Here is a 13,919-nt window from a genome sequence, read left to right as displayed (position 1 = left end):
TGGCCATCTCCATTCAAAATTTTGACTCTCACAATGTGTTTAAGAAGAAATTGAAGACCCTCTTGTTTCATGAATTTCTCTCTAACTGATTTTACCTATTAGAGTTTGTAACCTAAAAATTGCTTGAATTTTGTTTAAATTTCTTCAGTTGTGGTGATCACATTCATACCCTTGTCCTGTAAAATATATTCACAAACAGTCCCACGAACTGATGTTGACTTGATTATGTTGACTTATTTTGCAAGTCGCTTTGAACAAAAGAGTCTGCTGACCAAATACATTTGCATTAATTTGCTTCCCTTCCATTACATCATCTGTTATACCGACAGATTTCAAGAAAACTGGAAATCCATATTTGTATTGCAGAAGAATGACAGCACGGTGATAAATTTCTAAATCTGACAGAGCAATACCCCAGATCACCATTCCTGTATTTAAGAGGAAGTCTTTTGCCCTTTCAAAAATTGATTCAGAGTGATCTTAGCCTAGATCAGTGTGGGGTGGTAGTAAGTATTGCACTAATTAAATATATGATGTACCACTTAAAGAGACTGATTTAACATGTATGTCTTGGAATGGTTTGGGTTCAACCCCTCCTTTGCTTTTTCTTTCCTCTGCCAGGAATACCATGACTTGGAAGAATAATGGTGATATCGCTTTGCTCTGTCTCCACCCCATTTCTTCTGGCACTTCAAAGGAAAATGACAGCCACAAGCAGAAAATAGCCTTAGTTATAGATAACAGCCAGCTGAGAAAGATTCATTGGGTTTGCCTAACTTAATTTTTTCCCAGGGCATTTTTTTAAATATTTGCTAATAGCAATTTAATTCAACTACCTGTGGTAGTCCAACATGTTGTATTGCCTTATGATGTTACAGAAGGTGTTTGGGCAATTGCATAACGTAGAATGGTGTAATTCCAAACTTTATAAACTTTGCGTGTTGTCTTCTTTGGGCTCAGTGGAATATAAAGACTTATAGTAATCTCTAAATGTGTGCATTATTTTATTATGGTCGATGATTTCTTCTCCATTCTTGTTGGTGATTACTGGTATTGCATCGTGAACTTCTTGTTTATGAATTTGTTGAGCTAAAAGCTTATTAGCTTTTTCTCCGTGTTCATAGTAATGCTGTCTAGACTTATAAATAAGTTGTTCAGTTTCTTTAGTTGTTAAGATGTTAAGTTCTGTATGCAGGGCCTGCCTTTTCCTGTGAAGAGCTTCACTTGGACGCCTGGCTTGTTCTTCATCTATTCTAGTAATTTCATTTCTTAGCTCTGACACTTTCTTGGTTTCTAATTTATTTCTATGGGAAAGATATGAAATAATCTGGCCTCTTAAGAAGGCCTTTAGAGTTTCCCAGAGTGTTCCTGCAGAAACCTCTGTGGAGGTGTTTGTCTCTAGGAAGAAGCTGATTTGTTTGGATATAAATTCTGTGCAGTTCTCGTCTGCCAATAAAAGAGGGTTAAGACGCCATCTGCGAGGTGAGTGTGAGGGGCTTAATGATTTTAGCTCCAAGACTAGAGGGGCATGGTCAGAGATAACAATTGTGTCATATTTGCATGATTTAATTGTAGGCAGGAAATTATTATCTATAAAAAAATAATCAATTCTTGAGTAGCTATAATGCACTGGTGAGTAGAACGATTATGTTCTTGAGTTTGGGTTAAGAAACCTCCAGGGGTCTGATAAGTTGTGATCATTTAAAAACTGATTTAACATGTATGTCTTGGAATGGTTTGGGTTCAACCCCTCCTTTGCTTTTTCTTTCCTCTGCCAGGAATACCATGACTTGGAAGAATAATGGTGATATCGCTTTGCTCTGTCTCCACCCCATTTCTTCTGGCACTTCAAAGGTAAATGACAGCCACAAGCAGAAAATAGCCTTAGTTATAGATAACAGCCAGCTGACAAAGATTCATTGGGTTTGCCTAACTTAATTTTTTCCCAGGGCATTTTTTAAAATATTTGCTAATAGCAATTTAATTCAACTACCTGTGGTAGTCCAACATGTTGTATTGCCTTATGATGTCACAGAAGGTGTTTGGGCAATTGCATAATGTAGAATGGTGTAATTCCAAACTTTATAAACCCCGAAGTTTGGTTAAGATGCCTCCAAGCTGCCAACATTTAGGATACACAGTCTATAATTTGGTTCCTTGGCCAGCAATGAAGCATTCATCTTACTGCTGCATGCTAACATTAATGTCATTTGTTTACAGCAATCTGAGGTATTAAAGAGGAACTTCAGCTCCATGTCCAACAAAGTTAAAAAAAGATTGAAACTTAATTGTCCATGGCACCTTAATAAGATTATATAGAGGGGATTAAATTCTCAGCAGACTGCTTTCTGTTCACTATAGGTTAGCGACCACAAGTGCAAATAATGCAAAGCCTTTATAAATAGCATTGATTTTGTCAAAAGTTCATGTTAACTTTTTTTTCATGTTTACGTAGTGTACGTACTTAAATTAAATTGCTACTTTACATAATAGTTGACAAAAATACAATAATAATATTAGCTAATTACACTTGTTGGTACTTGTAAAAGTTAGCGTTTTTTTTTTTTTGTTTTATTCTCTCAGTCCCGTTCACACTCTCTCTCCCTCTGATCTGACCCTAACTAACAGCGCCAGCATAAATTTACACCCGATCTGACGCTCTTCATTTTCAAATAATATTGCATTAGTGCGATGATGTTTTCTGATTAGTACTATTCAGGTCATAAAATGATTTCTTCAAAATGTCACATTTATTTGCCTCTTTCTTTTTTTCCCCAGTGCTGCGTTAACATGATGCACCAGAAGGCGTGGGCTTATTCAGTGTGAGCAGGAACACGTGGGTGGCTAGTTACTGTGTGCTACAGCATGGTTGACCTGGCGGCAATCAATGCACATGTACTTTACAAGGAATACACGGGTCCACTGAGAAAAGAAGAGTGTATCGAGATTGTGAATGAGAGAATAAAAGTGAAAAAAAAAACGCTACATTTTACAAGTACTATAAATTTACACTGGCTGTTAAAGACACAATTCAAATGTATCTTTTCATTACCACTCAAAACGGTAAATTTACGATTCAGCCAGGATCGAACCAGCGGCTTTTTGATTATAAGTCAGCACTTCTTACCGCTGCACCACGGAAGCTGTCTTAGTATACTTGTACCATTTGTGAAAGTGTATTTGATATTTGGACTTCAGGTTTCACACATTATATGCTTCATGTCTATATTTTGTTATTTATTACTAAAACATGAAAAACTTTTCTGTTTTAACATAGATTGGTGTAGACACGGAACACACGTGAAATAATGATATATTATTTACCCTCTACAATTTACCCTCTAAACAAATTCTTTTATTTATTTTCCTGCATTTATTTTACCCTCGATTCTTACAAGCCTTCCAGGACCAGCAGCAGAAAAACATCTGCTCAGCATGATGCTGCCCCCAATATGCAGCACAGACGGGATGGGGTACTTTTGTGTAGTGGTCAAACTTGATGTTTAGTCTGATGGACAAAAAGCTCAATTTTGGTCTCATCATACCATAGAACCTTCTTCAAGCTAACATCAGAGTCTCCCACATGGCTTCTGTCAAACTATAGCCAAGATGCCATGAACACTTTTTTTAACAGTGGTTTTTCCTTTTCCACTTTCCCATAAACCTGCAGCTAGTAAAAACACCTGGGCAACAGATGTTGTAGGCACAGACTCTTCAATGTCATCCAGTTTATCTTGCAACTTCTTTGGAGTTATCACAGGTCTCTTGGTGGTCTTCCTCACTAGTCTTCTTCTTGCATGATCACTCAATTTTTGTGGACAATCTGTTCTAGGCAGATTTACATCTTTGCAATTCTGGACGTCAAGGGATATTCAGTAACTTGGATATTTACTTGTATCCATTCATTGTCTTGTGCTTTTCAATCACCTTTTCATTAAGTTGCTTAGAGCATTCTTTTGTCTTCATTGTGTAGGTTAGTCCATGATACTGACTCACCACAAGTTGGACCTTCCAGATCAATTGCATTTATATTACAATCAATTAAAACCCTAGACAGGTGATCTCCATTGAACTAATTATGTGACTTCTAAAACCAATTGGCTGCACCAGTGATAACTTAGGTTTAAGGGGGTGAATACTTATGTAATCAATTATTTAAGACCATTTTGCAGAGATCTGTTTTCACTTTGACATTAAAGAGGCCTTTTCTATTGACTGGTATAAAGAAGCTAAATTAAAGCCACTGTGTCAATGTTGCAAAGTAATAAAATGTGGAACTGAATACACACACACAAACAAACACAGACACAGAGTATGTGATTATTAGAGTTGCATCCATTATTGATTATGTTGTGAAAATAATGAAAAAGGCACTGGATACAATCATGGTTGAGTATTAGAATATTTTTGTTTGTGCATATGTGCAATTGTATTTGATGTCATGAATGCAAGCCACCTTAGCCCACTAGCCCACTTGGCCTAGGAACAAGGCCTCATTAGCAGTGGGATGGAAATACGGCAGCAAAGCACAGTGCCAGTGGACATGGCTCTTATGAATTGAAGCTCTTTCTAATGGTTGTTTATTAGTTTTCTATCTTGTCAAATATTGATCAGTCAGCAGTACTGTACTGAGGACAAGACAACTGCGCAGATGCTTCCTATTATAGGGTACACCCGGGTGGATATTTGATGACATTTACATAATGGTCTTCTGATTACCTCTATTATTTTTCCCACTTTAAATGAGGTGCTTTGTTGTTACTGTTGTTGCCACAGTTGCCAGTGCTGCCTCTACAATACTTATGGTCTAAAAAACAGGAAAAAGATAGAAGCTTTTGGGATTTCTGAGCAAACCTTTAGTGATTATGAAAGCACATGCTGAGCCAGAGAATTGAGAAACTTTAGACAGCTGGCTTTGTGAAAGTATGTTAAACCACAAGGATAAGTTCCTTTTTAGTGAACTATGGTTTATGAAGTAACATCTTTATCCTATGTGTATAATCTTTAACCCATTGCTAAAATATAAAAAGAATAAAATAAGAAGCAAGAACATGCATAGTAACTAAAACATAACCACATAATGAACTATATATTGATGTATTTTATTGAAAGGTATATTATTAAATTAAGGATAAAAAGGAAGTACTAAAAGTGAATGCTGAGTTACCACAAAGTGTTAAGTAGAATGTCCTCTTAACACTAAAAGCTGTTAAAACAGAAAAGATGTAATAGATTTGTCTCTCACTGAATTAAACATAAATGAAATTACTGGTAAACTTTACACAGTTTTTAACTCTGAAGGTTATAATGGCAAAGGTCAGAGTAAAGTTTGATAACATTAACTGTGTTATGTGAGGAGTGGCGGTTTAATTCCTGGAGCAGCCGTTTAGTGCTGCCTATAGTACAAAGTGCTACTCAAACAATGGAGCTGTTGAAGCTGTCATATGGTGATAATGCAATATGAAAAAGTTGTGTGTTTGATTGGAATAAGAGGTTCAAGGAGGGGTGAGAAGATGTAAACGAGAATGCCAGAGGTGGATCACCCTTGATGATAATGCTCCAAGCCATGATGCGTTTGTGACCTCCTGGCTAAGAGATCAATTATCACCCTATCCACTTGACGTAGGCCCTTGTGATTTCTGTTTCTTCCTAAAAATAAAAACTGTCATGAAAGCATGAAGATTTTTAGACATTTCTGACATCCATCATTACCTAGCAAAGGAACTCAAAGGTGCTAGCATTTTTTTCTACAAGTCTATTCTTCTTCTTCGTCTACTTCTTCTTCATCTTTTCTCACTTCTATGTGGGGTCAATGTGCTTGACAATCTTTTCCAAGCAACCTGGTCCTGCACCTCCTCTTTAGTCAAACCCTATTCCTTCAGATCATCTATTTCTTTATCCATCCACCTCCACTTTGGCCTTCCTCACTTTCTCTTCTGCTGTACTTCCATTCCCATCACTCTTTTGCCCACATATTCATCGTCTCTACTCATCCCATGTTGATACCACTTCACCCAACTTCCCTGTACTTTCTTGGATATCACTCCCACTTTTTTGGTACCTGTGATTGTCTCGTTTCTTATTCTGTACTTGTTTGTAACACAACATATCCATCTCAACAGTCTCATTTCTGTCATACCATATCTTATTCTCTTGCACTCCCTTTACTCCCCATTTCTCAGCTCCATACATCATTGCAGGTCTTACCACTGTCTTAAAAACCTTACTTTTAACCTTTGCCTTAATTCTTCAATCACACATTACTCCTGATATCTTCTTCCATTTGCTCCATTCACATTACACTCTTTGGGTTATCTCTAACATCCAGCTCTCCATCTTGGGCTAGCACTGATCTTGGATATTTAAGTGTATCCACTCTTTTCAGTAGTTCTCCCTGTAGGCTAACTTCTGAATCCTGATCATCATTTAACCTCATATATTCTGTCTTCTTCCTATTTATCTCCAACCCTCTATCTTCCATAGCCTTTCACCATTCTTACAACTTTTCTGGAGGTACACAACATAATGTTAACAGCAAAATGCATGAACTGGGGGATTGGCCTTTTATCCCATGATTCAACACATCCACTACTAGATCAAAGAGGCAAGGACTTAAAGAAGATCCCTGCTGCAGACCTACTGTAACTGGTATGTGTCAAAAATTAGCAAAAGAGATATGCAACCTAGTTGTTGGTTGTACCAAGGGTTTAGTAGAAGCAGATGTGAAAACCCACAAGAAAACAGGAGATCAACCCCACAGTGTCAAGAGGATGTCCAGTGAGGGAAACTTACTCTGTCCCTTGCAGTTGGTACCCCATAAACCCAGACCACTCCAGAAGTAGGTGTCACTTGAGTGAACCACAGGATGGAGTGCTGTGAAACTGATAAACCTTGGAAGCAGTCATTTAATCTTTTTGCGCTATTGAGCACTTCTATTTCTGATCAGTAAGCAGAGCTATTGAATTAAACCGGGACAACTGGGTTGGTGCTACCATATTTATTTTCCCTCTTGCACACTCCAATTCCACTTGTACAACCACACATGTTAATTTAAGATAAATAGTTCCATATATGAAACATTACATCATCCTGTTTTAGGTTACATAGAGAGATACACAATACTTAACTCCAAGCCAGGGGCAACCTTGAGGGGCTGCATACTAGAATGAGCTCACACTACTCAGAGTAATTAGACAAAAGGCAATATAAATTAAAAGCTTAACAGATTAAAAGTCTTACTGCTGGTCATGTCATAGCACTTATAAAGGCCTCACAGAAGTAAGGACACTGGAATTTTCTGTGGCTGAAATGCAAAAGAAACTAAAAAGTAAAGGTAAAAAAATGAATAAGGCTACTGTGACTATGCTGCAGTAAGTTCGGTGGCACATGGACTGGCTCTCCCATGTTGAACATGTATATTGACTATATGATTGCTGGTGGCCTGTCATGGATGGAGAGGACGCTGAGGTAGCAAGGCTTTAGCAAATATATATTTACTATGAACAAATAAATCCTGGGAAACCCAGTGGGAAATTTGAATGTCACAGGTAGAATATACAAATTAACTTCATCAGACTCACCTTAAGAATAATTGTTTTGAACATTGCTCATAGTGGATTGATTTTCAATATAGGTTAAATGTTGTATGTGCAGCACAGAAAAAGGCCCAAGTGGTGTGAGACCTCAAAATACAACAACAACAACAACATTTATTTATATAGCACATTTTCATACAAAAAGTAGCTCAAAGTGCTTTACATAATGAAGAGAAGAAAAATAAAAGACAAAATAAGAACTTAAAATAAGACAACATTAGTTAACATAGAAAGGAGTAAGGTCCGATGGCCAGGGTGGACAGAAAAAACAAAAAAAAACTCCAGAAGGCTGGAGAAAAAAATAAAATCTGTAGGGGTTCCAGGCCACGAGACCACCCAGTCCCCTTTGGGCATTCTACCTAACATAAATGAAATAGTCCTCTTTGTAGTTTGGGTTTTTCACGGAGTCACTTGATGCCGATGGTCATACAGACTTCTGGCTTTTAATCCATCCATCATTGTTGGAACATCATGGTGCTTTGGGTAGATGGTGGTGGCGTGCGCCACCACCAACAGGACACCGGAAAAGGAAACAGAAGAGAGAGTAGGGGTTAGTACAGATTTTGAATGAATAGTTATTATAATGAATTGGATATACAGAGTATCAGGAATAAATTACAGTGAAGTTATGAGAAGGCCATGTTAAAATAATGTGTTTTCAGTAGTGCTCCACTGTATTAGCCTGGCGAATTCCTACTGGCAGGCTATTCCAGATTTTAGGTGCATAACAGCAGAAGGCCGCCTCACCACTTCTTTTAAGTTTTGCTCTTGGAATTCTAAGGAGACACTCAGTTGAGGATCTGAGGTTACGATTTGGAATATAAGGTGTCAGACATTCCGATATATAAGCCGGGGCGAGATTATTTAAAGCTTTATAAACCATAAGCAGAATTTTAAAGTCAATTCTGAATGACACAGGTAACCAGTGTAGTGACATCAAAACTGGAGAAATGTGTTCGGATTTTCTTTTCCTGGTAAGGATTCTAGTAGCTGCATTCTGCACTAGTTGCAAACGATTGATGTCTTTTTTGGGTAGACCTGAGAGGAGTGCGTTACAGTAATCTAGCCGACTGAAAACAAACGCATGAACTAATTTCTCTGCATCTTTCGATGATATAAGAGGTCTAACTTTTGCTATGTTTCTTAGGTGAAAAAATGCTGTCCTAGTGATCTGATTAATATGCGATTTAAAATTCAGATTACAATCAACGGTTACCCCTAAGCTTTTTACCTCCGATTTGACTTTTAATCCTAATGCATCCAGTTTATTTCTAATAGCCTCATTGTATCCATTATTGCCAATCACTAAGATTTCGTTTTTTTCTTTATTTAATTTGGGAAAGTTACTATTCATCCATTTTGAGATACAAGTTAGACATTGTGTTAGCGAATCAAGAGATTTGGGGTCGTCAGGTGCTATTGATAAATACAGCTGTGTGTCATCAGCATAGCTGTGGTAGCTCACGTTGTGCCCTGAGATAATCTGACCTAATGGAAGCATGTAGATTGAGAAGAGCAGTGGACCCAGGATAGAGCCTTGTGGAACACCATATAGAATATCATGCGTCTTTGAGTTATAATTACCACAACTAACAAAGAATTTTCTCCCTGCCAGGTAGGATTCAAACCAATTTAAGACACTGCCAGAGAGGCCCACCCATTGACTAAGGCGATTCTTAAGAATATTATGATCAATGGTGTCAAATGCGGCACTCAGATCTAAGAGGATGAGAACAGATAAATGGCCTCTGTCTGCATTTACCCGCAAGTCATTTACTACTTTAACGAGTGCAGTTTCTGTGCTGTGATTTGTTCTAAAACCTGACTGAAATTTATCAAGAATAGCATGTTTATTGAGGTGCTCATTTAACTGTATAATGACTGCCTTCTCTAGAATTTTACTTAAGAAAGGCAGGTTAGAGATGGGTCTATAATTTTCAAGAGCAGAGGGATCGAGATTATTTTTCTTAAGTAGGGGTTTAACTACCGCAGTCTTAAGACAGTCTGGGAAGACCCCCGTATCTAATGACGAATTTACTATGTCAAGAACATTATCAATAAGCACGCCCGATACTTCTTTGAAAAAATTTGTTGGTATTGGGTCAAGGGCACAGGTGGAGGGTTTCATTTGAGAAATTATTTTATGTAAATCAGGTAAATCTATCCTAGTGAAAGACTTTAATTTGTTTATTATGGGGTACTGGGGTTTAGGAGGATCCTTAGTGTTGGGGGGATATACTATGTTATTTCTAATATCATTAATTTTTTGATTGAAAAATACAGCGATAGCCTCACAGGTTTTACTGGAAGTACTTAGGAGGCATTCCTTTGAGTTACCTGGGTTTAACAGACAATCAATCGTCGAAAATAAGACTCTGGGATTACTAGCATTGTTATTTATAATCTTAGAGAAATAGCAGCGCCTCTCAAGACGGACTGTGTTATTGTATTCTGTTATTTTAACTTTTAATATTTCATAGTCAATAGTTAGTTTAGTTTTCCTCCATTTACGCTCAGCTCTACGGCATGTTCTCTTTAAATCAGACACTCTTTGGGTCTTCCATGGTATAACAATGCTAGAAGATTTTTTAACTGTCTTTTCAGGTGCAACTAAGTCAACAGCAGCCCTCACTTTAGTATTAAATCTTTCCACCTTACTATTTACATTCTACTCGCTATTATAGTTGGCACTATAAATGGACTGATTGGTTAGAATGTTTGTAAGTTTTAAAGCTGCTGAGGAGTCAAAGAAGCGTTTTTTAACAATATGCTTCTCATGAGTGTTTTCTCTCATTATGTCTATATTAAAGAGTAGAAGAAAATGGTCTGATAGACCAATATCAATGACCTGCTTTATATCAACTTTTAGTCCTTTAGTAATTACTAAGTCTAACGTATGACCTGCTTTATGTGTAGGCTGATTAATGAGCTGTCTCAAATCAAAAGAGTCCAGGAGGTTCATAAATTCTTTTACTTTTTGGTCACATTGATTATCTATATGAAAATTAAAGTCGCCGACTATTAAGAGTGTGTCATAGTTCGTAATTAAGATTGACATCAAGTCAGAGAATTCCTCAAAGAAAGACGCGTTGAATTTTGGAGGTCTATACACGGTGTAGCAGTTAAGCGTGTTGTCCACCTCTCGAACCCTCAGGTACCACTCTTCGGACCAGGTGAAAGTATAATAATTCTTTATTATAATATTATACTGTGCACAAAGCACCCTCCACTCCACACTCATATACAATAAACTATTCTCAATAAACAATACTCCTCCTCTCCCAGACACGTCGCCACCCTACCTCCCAGCTCAGCTCAGTGTTCTGGGCTTCCCAGAGTTCTTTTATAGCCCCTGACCCGGAAGTGGCTCCAAGCCAAACCCACAAGTCCGTTTTCCTTCTGGGTCAGGGCAAAGTCCTTTTCTTCATCCCGGGAGCACATCGCTTCTTCCAGTCACGTGACTGGGATGCACTCCCGGGTTATAGGGCATGCCAGAGCCCACTAGCCCCCTTACAGCGACTCCTGGCGGCCCCCAAGGTATCCAGCAGGGCTGTGTCAAAACACTACAAAGTCCATAAGGCCCTGCTGGAACTCGGGGCACAAATATGCTGTCCGGAGGGCTCCTCCTAGCGGCCTGGGGGTGATGACCGGAGTCCATAGCCGGTCGTCTGTCACAGTCCCTCCCCCTTAGCGACGACCAGTGGGGCGGAGCGTTGATTCCCGCGAGGGACGTCTTCCTCCAGGAGAACGCGAGATCCGGGCCGTGGTTCTGCTGTCTAGATCCCCCAGCGAACCTTGGGGGAACGGTGTATCTGCAATCCCACCGTTTCCCTGTCCTCCGGGGACAACTCCTCCACACATGGCCCGGTTGCCGGCAGTTGTAGCACCGCCGACGTCCTCCTGGTGGCCTCTCTTCCCGAGACCTAAATCACCTCGGGAATTCTGTCAGCTCCACCCTGTCCTCCGCCAAGGAGGGGTTAACAGCCGCTTTGCTGCTCTTTGCCCTTTTCTTTTCCCTGTTAGGAGATCCGCATTTCTGTGTGGGGATCTCCTGCTTTCTCTGGGGCTTGTGCACAACGTGAGGCTCTCTATGGAATAGAGAGAGCCTCTTTGCTGTTTGCACGCCCGTTGTTCTATGTAAACTCGGAGGCGGCGTCATTAGTACCGTATCGCTCCGGGTAACAGCACTATTCAGCTGTCCCGGGACGATCGGTGCTTCCCCCGCCCCATCATTAACCAACGGCAACCCCTTTTCCACGCGGGTCGGGCTTATAACGTCCGCATTAGTCCAGAGCAGCGTCTGATACCGCTGCTCCGGTTCAAACGGACAATTTACCGACCCCTCCGTCATGGTGCCACACTCCCTTGTCGGAGACACAGCGCTTTGACAACCGCAACTTATTAAACGCGGTGCCGATTCACACTGCGTCCCCTTATTATATACGGCGCAGATATCACTCACCTGCACCGCCGAATCAATCGAGGCCGGGGCTTCACGGCCTAACCGCCGAAGGTACGTCATCAGTCCCTTCAACGGCGCTTCAGCTGCAGCTCCCAGCTCCTCGACACGCTCCTTCACCTCCTGTAGTCCCTGGAAGAAAGCGTAAAGGGGCGCGAGACATTTCTCGAGCTCCTGCAGGTTTGTAAAGTTATTTATTTTGGCCGGCAGTAAGGCCACTTCCTTATTTAGGTCACCTGCCGACCGGGAACCAATGAGCACGTCCACTCCTGGCACGTGCTCTGCTGATGAGCGCAAGGGCTCCTGGGATATGGAGTCTTCTGAGGGACGGGTGGCTACAACAAGCCGACTGGGATCTGCCTCTTTCACTTTAGCGGCAGATCCTTCAGTCACATTCCGTCTCTCTTTCTTTTTATTTAATGATGGCGCTGCTTCGCTCGCCACCCCCCTTCCCCTTCAGGGAGCCCAGACTTGTCGGGGAAGCACTGACCTCACCGAAGGCTTGTAACTGACCTTCCTCCCGGTCGCCATCGCGCGAGGTCACGTGAACTGTGTCAGCGTATGGGCTGCTCCTCTGCTGACTCCTAGAACTGGTTGCCGTCTTGTTTTCGCAGCCATCTTGCCTAGGGGTGAGGCGGGCGTGCTCTTTGTCCGCTTCGTGCAGACAAGCCTCTGCAAACAGAGAAAAAGAAGCTCCCGGCGGTGCGTGTGCATTCCCAGCACTTACCTCGGAACGTAGGCGGTCTTTCTCCAACTCCCTGTAATAGTCCTCAGGAGTTGCCATGCGGCAACGTTCCGGCTGCTGCCCCGCTCGGGTTCGCTCTGCTTTGAGCTGCGCCTGGTCCTCCTCACTGCCGGTCAGGTAAGACCATAGCGTCTCCAGCCCGTCTGGGACCGAAGTCTTCTGGCTAGCTCCAGTCTTCTTCCCAGATTTTTTCCCCATAGTCTGTCTTAAAGGACGGCTCACAACTGCAGCGCTCTTTCTCGCGGGTGGGATTTTCACCTCCGCGGTTACTAGAGGGACCTTCGTAGGGTTCTCTGCCACAACGAATTTAATATTTAAAGCAGATCCTCTGCCTCCAGACGGCCAGAGAATCCTGCCGACTACGCCAGTGTAGCAGTTAAGCGTGTCGTCCACCTCTCGAACCCTCAGGTACCACTCTTCGGACCAGGTGAAAGTATAATAATTCTTTATTATAATATTATACTGTGCACAAAGCACCCTCCACTCCACACTCATATACAATAAACTATTCTCAATAAACAATACTCCTCCTCTCCCAGACACGTCGCCACCCTACCTCCCAGCTCAGCTCAGTGTTCTGGGCTTCCCAGAGTTCTTTTATAGCCCCTGACCCGGAAGTGGCTCCAAGCCAAACCCACAAGTCCGTTTTCCTTCTGGGTCAGGGCAAAGTCCTTTTCTTCATCCCGGGAGCACATCGCTTCTTCCAGTCACGTGACTGGGATGCACTCCCGGGTTATAGGGCATGCCAGAGCCCACTAGCCCCCTTACAGCGACTCCTGGCGGCCCCCAAGGTATCCAGCAGGGCTGTGTCAAAACACTACAAAGTCCATAAGGCCCTGCTGGAACTCGGGGCACAAATATGCTGTCCGGAGGGCTCCTCCTAGCGGCCTGGGGGTGATGACCGGAGTCCATAGCCGGTCGTCTGTCACAACGGATAATACTAGAACGTGAGAATCTCCCTGAATAATAATGGCGAGATACTCAAAAGACTTGAATTTACAAAATCTGATATTTTTACATTTTAACCTGCTTGAGTAAATGTTTGCTAGCCCTCCACCTCTCTTTCCTTGGCGATCAGCACGAGTAAAACTGTAATCCGGAGGCGCAGATTCGATTAAAA

The sequence above is a fragment of the Erpetoichthys calabaricus genome, chromosome 9 (genome assembly GCF_900747795.2).
Source record: "Erpetoichthys calabaricus chromosome 9, fErpCal1.3, whole genome shotgun sequence".
NCBI lineage: Eukaryota > Metazoa > Chordata > Cladistia > Polypteriformes > Polypteridae > Erpetoichthys > Erpetoichthys calabaricus.
This window is presented reverse-complemented; position numbering follows the sequence as displayed.